Genomic DNA, 6,000 nt, shown 5'->3' on the forward strand with positions numbered 1-6,000 from the left:
TGCCAGTCCTAAAATACCTGAAGTCAACAGGCTTAAGTCCTCGCTTTAGGGCATCACAACTAGGAAATGCCATTTGAAAAGTTTGTCTTAGGCAAATCCGTTTCTTATTGTGAGTTTTCACTTTATTGACACCAGAGCATGTATAGTTCACTGGATTTCCGTGATTCACCCATGCAAATGAACATACAGGTCGAGAAGCAACATTACAAAAATCCCCGGAACTCCACCAGCACCTGTAACCACGTCCAGTCGCTGTGAGTAGTTTTTGTGTAATTTTATTGCTCATTAAAAGTAAGTGGTCATAGCATAGGGGTAAAACGTCAATAGCATCTTGAAAATGACCGCCCTGCAGGACAGGCTTTGCAAGCTTCCTAGGGCGGTGTTAGTGATGAGTGCTTTGTCTTCGAGTGTGAGGCGGTCAGTGGCTAGTGATGTTTCAGAATGTGGGGCTGGGTCAGCTCATGGGGGGAACCATGTGTGCGACACGCAGTTAGAAGGATCTTGGCATTAGAGCATAAAGCTGTGTGGGTGTCCTAGGGGTGGGGATGCTCAATGGAGAACTTGCTGAGGAACACTTGGCTCCTTCCTGTCAAGTTTAATGAAAGAAATTGCTAACTACAGGTGTAAACACTAGAAAAGATTTGAAAAACAATTAAAAACACTAAAATCAGTGATGGTACAAACTATATGTAAATATATTAAATATTAAAATATGCACAAGATAGTACAAACATTAAAATCATGATAAAGGAAGTGAAAGTTACACATAAGCTTACTCCCAAGAAAATGAGTATATTTGCCTCTTACTGTATCTAATTACAATGTATACATTGTTTTATAAAGTCAAAGGTAGCCCACCTAAGTTCCTAAGTAGTTAACTAACCATATTCCTTCCCAGTGATAACTAATTTTAAAGTTCGGTATTCCTTTGGGCTTTCCTCCTGTGTAGTAAATACATATAGATGTATACATAAATACAAATAGGACCATTCACAGCATAGTGTTTCTCAGCTTTTTTTTTTAAACTAGGTAATTATGGACATCTTTCCATGCCAGCATATCAGGATCTCCATCATTTTTAATACTCCAGCTAGTATTTCATTGTATAGATGATCTGTGACTTAATTTAACTTGTCCACCAACATTTGATTCTAGGTTTTTGCTGTTACAATCCTGCTGTAAAGTACATCCTTATACACATATCTGTCATATACTAATATTTTGAAAGGATAGCATAAAAATACAAGATTTCTATTTAATAAGGCTCTTGGGGATAATTTTAAAAATCAGCCTTAAAACATTTTTATAAATAATAATTACGGTATTTGTTACTGTCTCGTATTTTCCTACTTTTATTTTTTTGAGTAGATAATACGTTCATGTGTTTCAGACATATAAAAAGTTTAAAACAGTATATAATGAAAAGTTTTCAATTTTGTCTCCCAGCCACGTGGTTCTCCACCTCCCCTAGTATGTGCTTTCAGAGTTTCTCTATGCATGTACAAGCGACTGCTAATTATTAATTCCCCTTTATGCAAAAGGTAGCATACTGGCTTGCAGTCTGTCCTGCACCATGCTTTTTCACTTTATGTCCTTTATAGTTTTGACAGAGTTCTAATATCCTTTCATTATAAAGGAAAAATACCTTTCATGTAATTTTCTCAAGAATAAAGACCCCGAGAGCAACACAATCCCTAGTGAACATTTACAGGACCCTTCACCCAACAAATACAAGCATGACAGGAAAAATAGTGATATAGTGATGAACGAGAAGCGTTTCTATCATCAAGGGATTCTGAGGCTGAAGAACAGAGATGCTAGACTTGCTCAGTTTCGTTGAATGATCTTAAAGCACCCCAAAGTTTGGTTTCACACGTGAGTTAATACTATGTAAGGATTCATTTACATAGATGTGATTGTGTGAATCTTGAATAAACCAGAAGAAAAATGCGTGGCTCATTTGTTTAGTGTTCCTTTTTATGTTTCGTCTGCAAGCACAACGAAGTCCTCGTCAAATTATTATAAATATGGTCCTCAGAGAGGTATGCTGTTTAGAGATTGGCAAGCGCTTGTTAACTCAAGGATGTCAGCCTTAGTGTGCAGTGATATCTCTGCCGGAAGAGGGAGCTACTGGAACAGACTTTGGTTTAGTCATGAAGCCTGCAGCGCCCCCAAGCGGTGTGGCTGACTAGGCAATTTGTGCTTTTACTTTTCTATTTCTCACAGTGGGTTGTTTACTCATTAGTAAAAGTTAATTTACTGTCCTCCCAAATGCCTTTTACTTTATCCTGTTTCTGCCGGTCCTGAAGCCATCTCCATTTTTTAAAAAAATTATTTTTTGGCTGCGTTGGGACTTCGTTGCTGCATGCAGGTTTTTCTCTCGTTGCTGAGAGCAGGGCTACTCTTCATTGAGGTGCGCAGGCTTCTCATTGCGTGGCTTCTCTTGTTGTGGAGCACAGGCTGTAGGCGCACGGGCTTCAGTAGTTGTGACGCACGGGCTTAGTTGCTCCGCGGCATGTGGGATCTTCCCGGACCAGGGATGGAACTCATCCCTGGTTCAATTGCATTGGCAGGTGGATTCTTAACCGCTGTAACACCAGGGAAGCCCCAAGCCATCTCCTTTTCCATTCCAGCTGGAATGACTCCTCCATAGCATCTAACGTAGCTATTATTCAACGTAGGTTCTCTGTTTCTTACAGTATCTCATCAGATCTAACCCCTCAAAATGCCCTTCTCCCTGATTCTCTTATCTGCTGACCACTTTCTTTTTCCCCATATGCTCCCTGACATTTTCTACGTCCTTGTTTCACTCCAGCTGCTCCCTCTTTCTAAAATACCACCTTTCCCCTATGTCTGACTTTAATAAAAACAAGTCTATAGCCTTGGCTGCAGTAAGGAAAGAGCTGGGTTCCTGGGACAGCACAGAGAGGTTATATTGCAGCCCAGAGAAGGCGTGTGTAGGATGGCAAGAGGTCACTGGCAGAATTTCCTGAGGCAGGAGGCTGGCTGAGCAGCAAGGGGCTATCAGCACAGATTTGTGGAAAGTGTAAGCATTCCTCAGAAACCCCCAAAAATACCAGGGAAGGGAAACTGGTAAGTGGACTTCCTAGAGGCGGTCACACACAATGCAGAACAGACCAGTCATATGGGCTTTAAAGGAAATGCTGACTCCTCCACACTGGCCCACACAGATGCTGGGTCACAACTCCCTGCCCCCTCCCTGTTGGTCATTCCCCTGGCATAGTCCAACCTGATGGCCTTCATGAGAATTTTCAAAGGCCCCCGTCCAAATGCTCGAGACTGTAAAAAACACATTGTATCCAATATATGAAAATTACAAGATTGAATTTAAATATTTTAGAATCTTCAGAAGGTAACACATAAACTGGCACAGACTTCAGTGCTGACATAGGGACTTGTATTTAATGGGGGTACTTTTTAATGCAAAATAGAATATGAAATGCTTTATATTTGCCTGTGGCATCCAAAGTAAAAATGTCTAGAGCCTACATGGGTCTTAAAATGGCCCTGTTCTTTTCTTTCATTTAAAAAGAAAATTGAAAACAGATTAGACATTTTTTTTTCAAATGTTTCCCTGCCAAAAGAGAATTTTGAACGTTTTTGGAATAAATCATCCCAAGAATGTCAGTATAGCTGATTTATTTTTTGATCCAGGATCCAGTAAAGATTCATGCTTTGCATTGGTTATTATATCTCCTTTATGTTTCTCTCTCTCTCTTTTTTTTGGTTTGGTTGTGAAATGATTCTTTATTTATGTGCTCCTTTATTGAAACACTTCCCTTTCTAGCTTTTAACTAACTGGGCATTGCCTGGCACCACTGTTGATGTCATCTTTCATGTCGTGATGGTGGTGGCCATCAGCACAGACTGGGCAGTGCTCAGTGTCTCTTGATGGTTCCAAGAGAATTCTCTCACCAAAGACTGGTGCTGCATCTGTCGAGCAATGTTGACAGTCCCATCAAAGTGATACTCCCACTGTGCTTAATGTTTTTCTGCTGCTTTCCGTCTCTTGGCCGTTCCTTGAGGACTTTGATGATCAGTGCAGAGGCAAAACATACCACCTCAGTCTGAGTCTGTTGGTTCTGAATGTTCAGTTTCACTGTCATCCTCAGACGCTTCCAGTCACTGGTTGACTTGGTAATGTCATCACCAACCTTTTTTGGAGACAGACCTACGGGGCAGATCTCAGGGGTCACGGCAGATGTGGCACTGAATTCCCCACCAGTGTACCTCAGGCACACAACTTTGAGAAACCGTGGGTAGGTGGCTGTACTTTAAGCATATCTGTGTTGTCAGGCCTGAGGGCCTCTTCTGTCCTAGTCCAGGGGAGAGCTAACCTTCTCTCTCTTCACACAACACCTCTCCTCTGTCTCTCTTTTTCTTTGGCTGTTCAGCGTGGCCTGTGGGATCTTAGTTCCCTGACCAGGGATTGAACCCAGGACCTCAGCAGTGAGAGGCAGAGTCCTAACCACTAGACGGCCAGGGAATTCCCCACACCCTCTCTTTCTCTTAATCTAGAACAACCCTATGTCTTTTGTATTTCCTAGGACACTGACTGAAGAACCAGGCCAGCCGATTTAACTAATGTCTCCCGTTGTGGATTTGTCTGATTGTTTCCTCATATGTGTGTGCCGTTTTGAAAAATATATATAATAGAACACATTTATTGTCTCCCAATTTGCACTCCACCTGTCTGTCCCTTCGTCTTTCTGTCTCAGCTAATATCTCCTCTGTGTCTTCCTGTTCCAGCCAAAGTCTCAACCTCTCTTTCATCCATCCAGTCCAATTCATCAGCAAATCCCATCCACTCAGCCTCTAAAACATAGCCAGACTCTTGTGGCTCTTTCTCCAGGCCAACACCCTGATCCGAGGCACCCATTTCTTTCATCTTAACCCCCGAACTGGTCTCTGCTCCCACTTGGGCCCTGGATGACCCACCCTCCTCCAAGTAGTGTGGGATGTGCAGATTTCCAGAAAGTTGATGGCTTGAGCCTATGTTCCTCATTCCTCATTTCGGACTCTCTCTTTGGGCAAATACAACAATCAGGAGGGTGTGAAGGGCATGGGGAGGGGGATGAGGCCCAGGGGACCCCCAGAAGGTGACAGTGCGTCAGCACATGGACCGCCGGCCCTCGTGTCCAGGTCTTCCTGCTTGCTGGTTTGCCATCCCAGTTAGTTATTGAAAACAAGAAGCCCTCCCCTGCGTAAAAATCCCCAAAGACCAGCCGTCCTATCTCTTGGCCTCATTGCTGCTCTTCTGCCCCTATTCATTCTCCCTTAGCTGCACAGTTTTCTTTACGGCTTAGGAACAGCCCGAGGCTTTTCCTGCTTCAGGGCCTTTGCACTCAGCTCTGCCTGGAATGCCCTCCCCTGGATCTTCCCATCAGAGGACCCACCTCCTCTCTCAGGTCTCAACTCCAACCTCCTTTCCATGACCACCATTTTAAACTAGTCCACTGGCTTTCAACTAGTCTCATCCCATGATCCACTCCTAGGTCCTTCATAGCGCTTCTCAGTATCTGGAATTTTCTGACTGGTTGGATATTTGTCTACTGTTAGTTCCCCTACCTGTTAGCATACTGATAACTCAGTCCTCATCATGCATGGCACTCCAATCCGAAAATTCTTCGTTGTCCTTTTATTTTTTTAATTTTTTTGGCTGCTCTGTCTGGCATGTGGGATCTTAGTTCCCGACCAGGGATTGAACCTGTGCCCCTTGCACTGGAAGCTCAGTGTCTTAACCACTGGACCGCCAGGGAAGTCCCAGTCCGAAACTTCTTAACGACTCTGAGACCAAGGCACGGTGAACGTCCAGATTTTATTGATGTAGAAGCTGAGGTACAGGGAGGGCACCAGGCAGTCTGGCCCCAGTTCCACACTCCTTTTTTTTTTTTAATGTTATGGAATATATATTTGTATAGATTTTTATTTATTTTTTTGTATTTTTAATTTTTTAATACAATTTTAAAGGTTACTTCC

General features: G+C 42.9%; 1 non-coding gene and 1 pseudogene across 1 annotated transcript; both read right to left on the reverse strand.

The window, feature by feature from the left end:
• Positions 1-3,811: 3,811 nt before the first annotated feature.
• On the reverse strand, positions 3,812-5,599 carry LOC101327346 (large ribosomal subunit protein uL11-like; annotated as a pseudogene).
• Positions 4,259-4,380, reverse strand: LOC117307794 (U6atac minor spliceosomal RNA). The gene has a single exon (XR_004521666.1). It is a non-coding gene; the product is annotated as a U6atac minor spliceosomal RNA (small nuclear RNA).
• Positions 5,600-6,000: the final 401 nt, after the last annotated feature.

The sequence above is a fragment of the Tursiops truncatus genome, chromosome 13, assembly GCF_011762595.2.
Source record: "Tursiops truncatus isolate mTurTru1 chromosome 13, mTurTru1.mat.Y, whole genome shotgun sequence".
NCBI lineage: Eukaryota > Metazoa > Chordata > Mammalia > Artiodactyla > Delphinidae > Tursiops > Tursiops truncatus.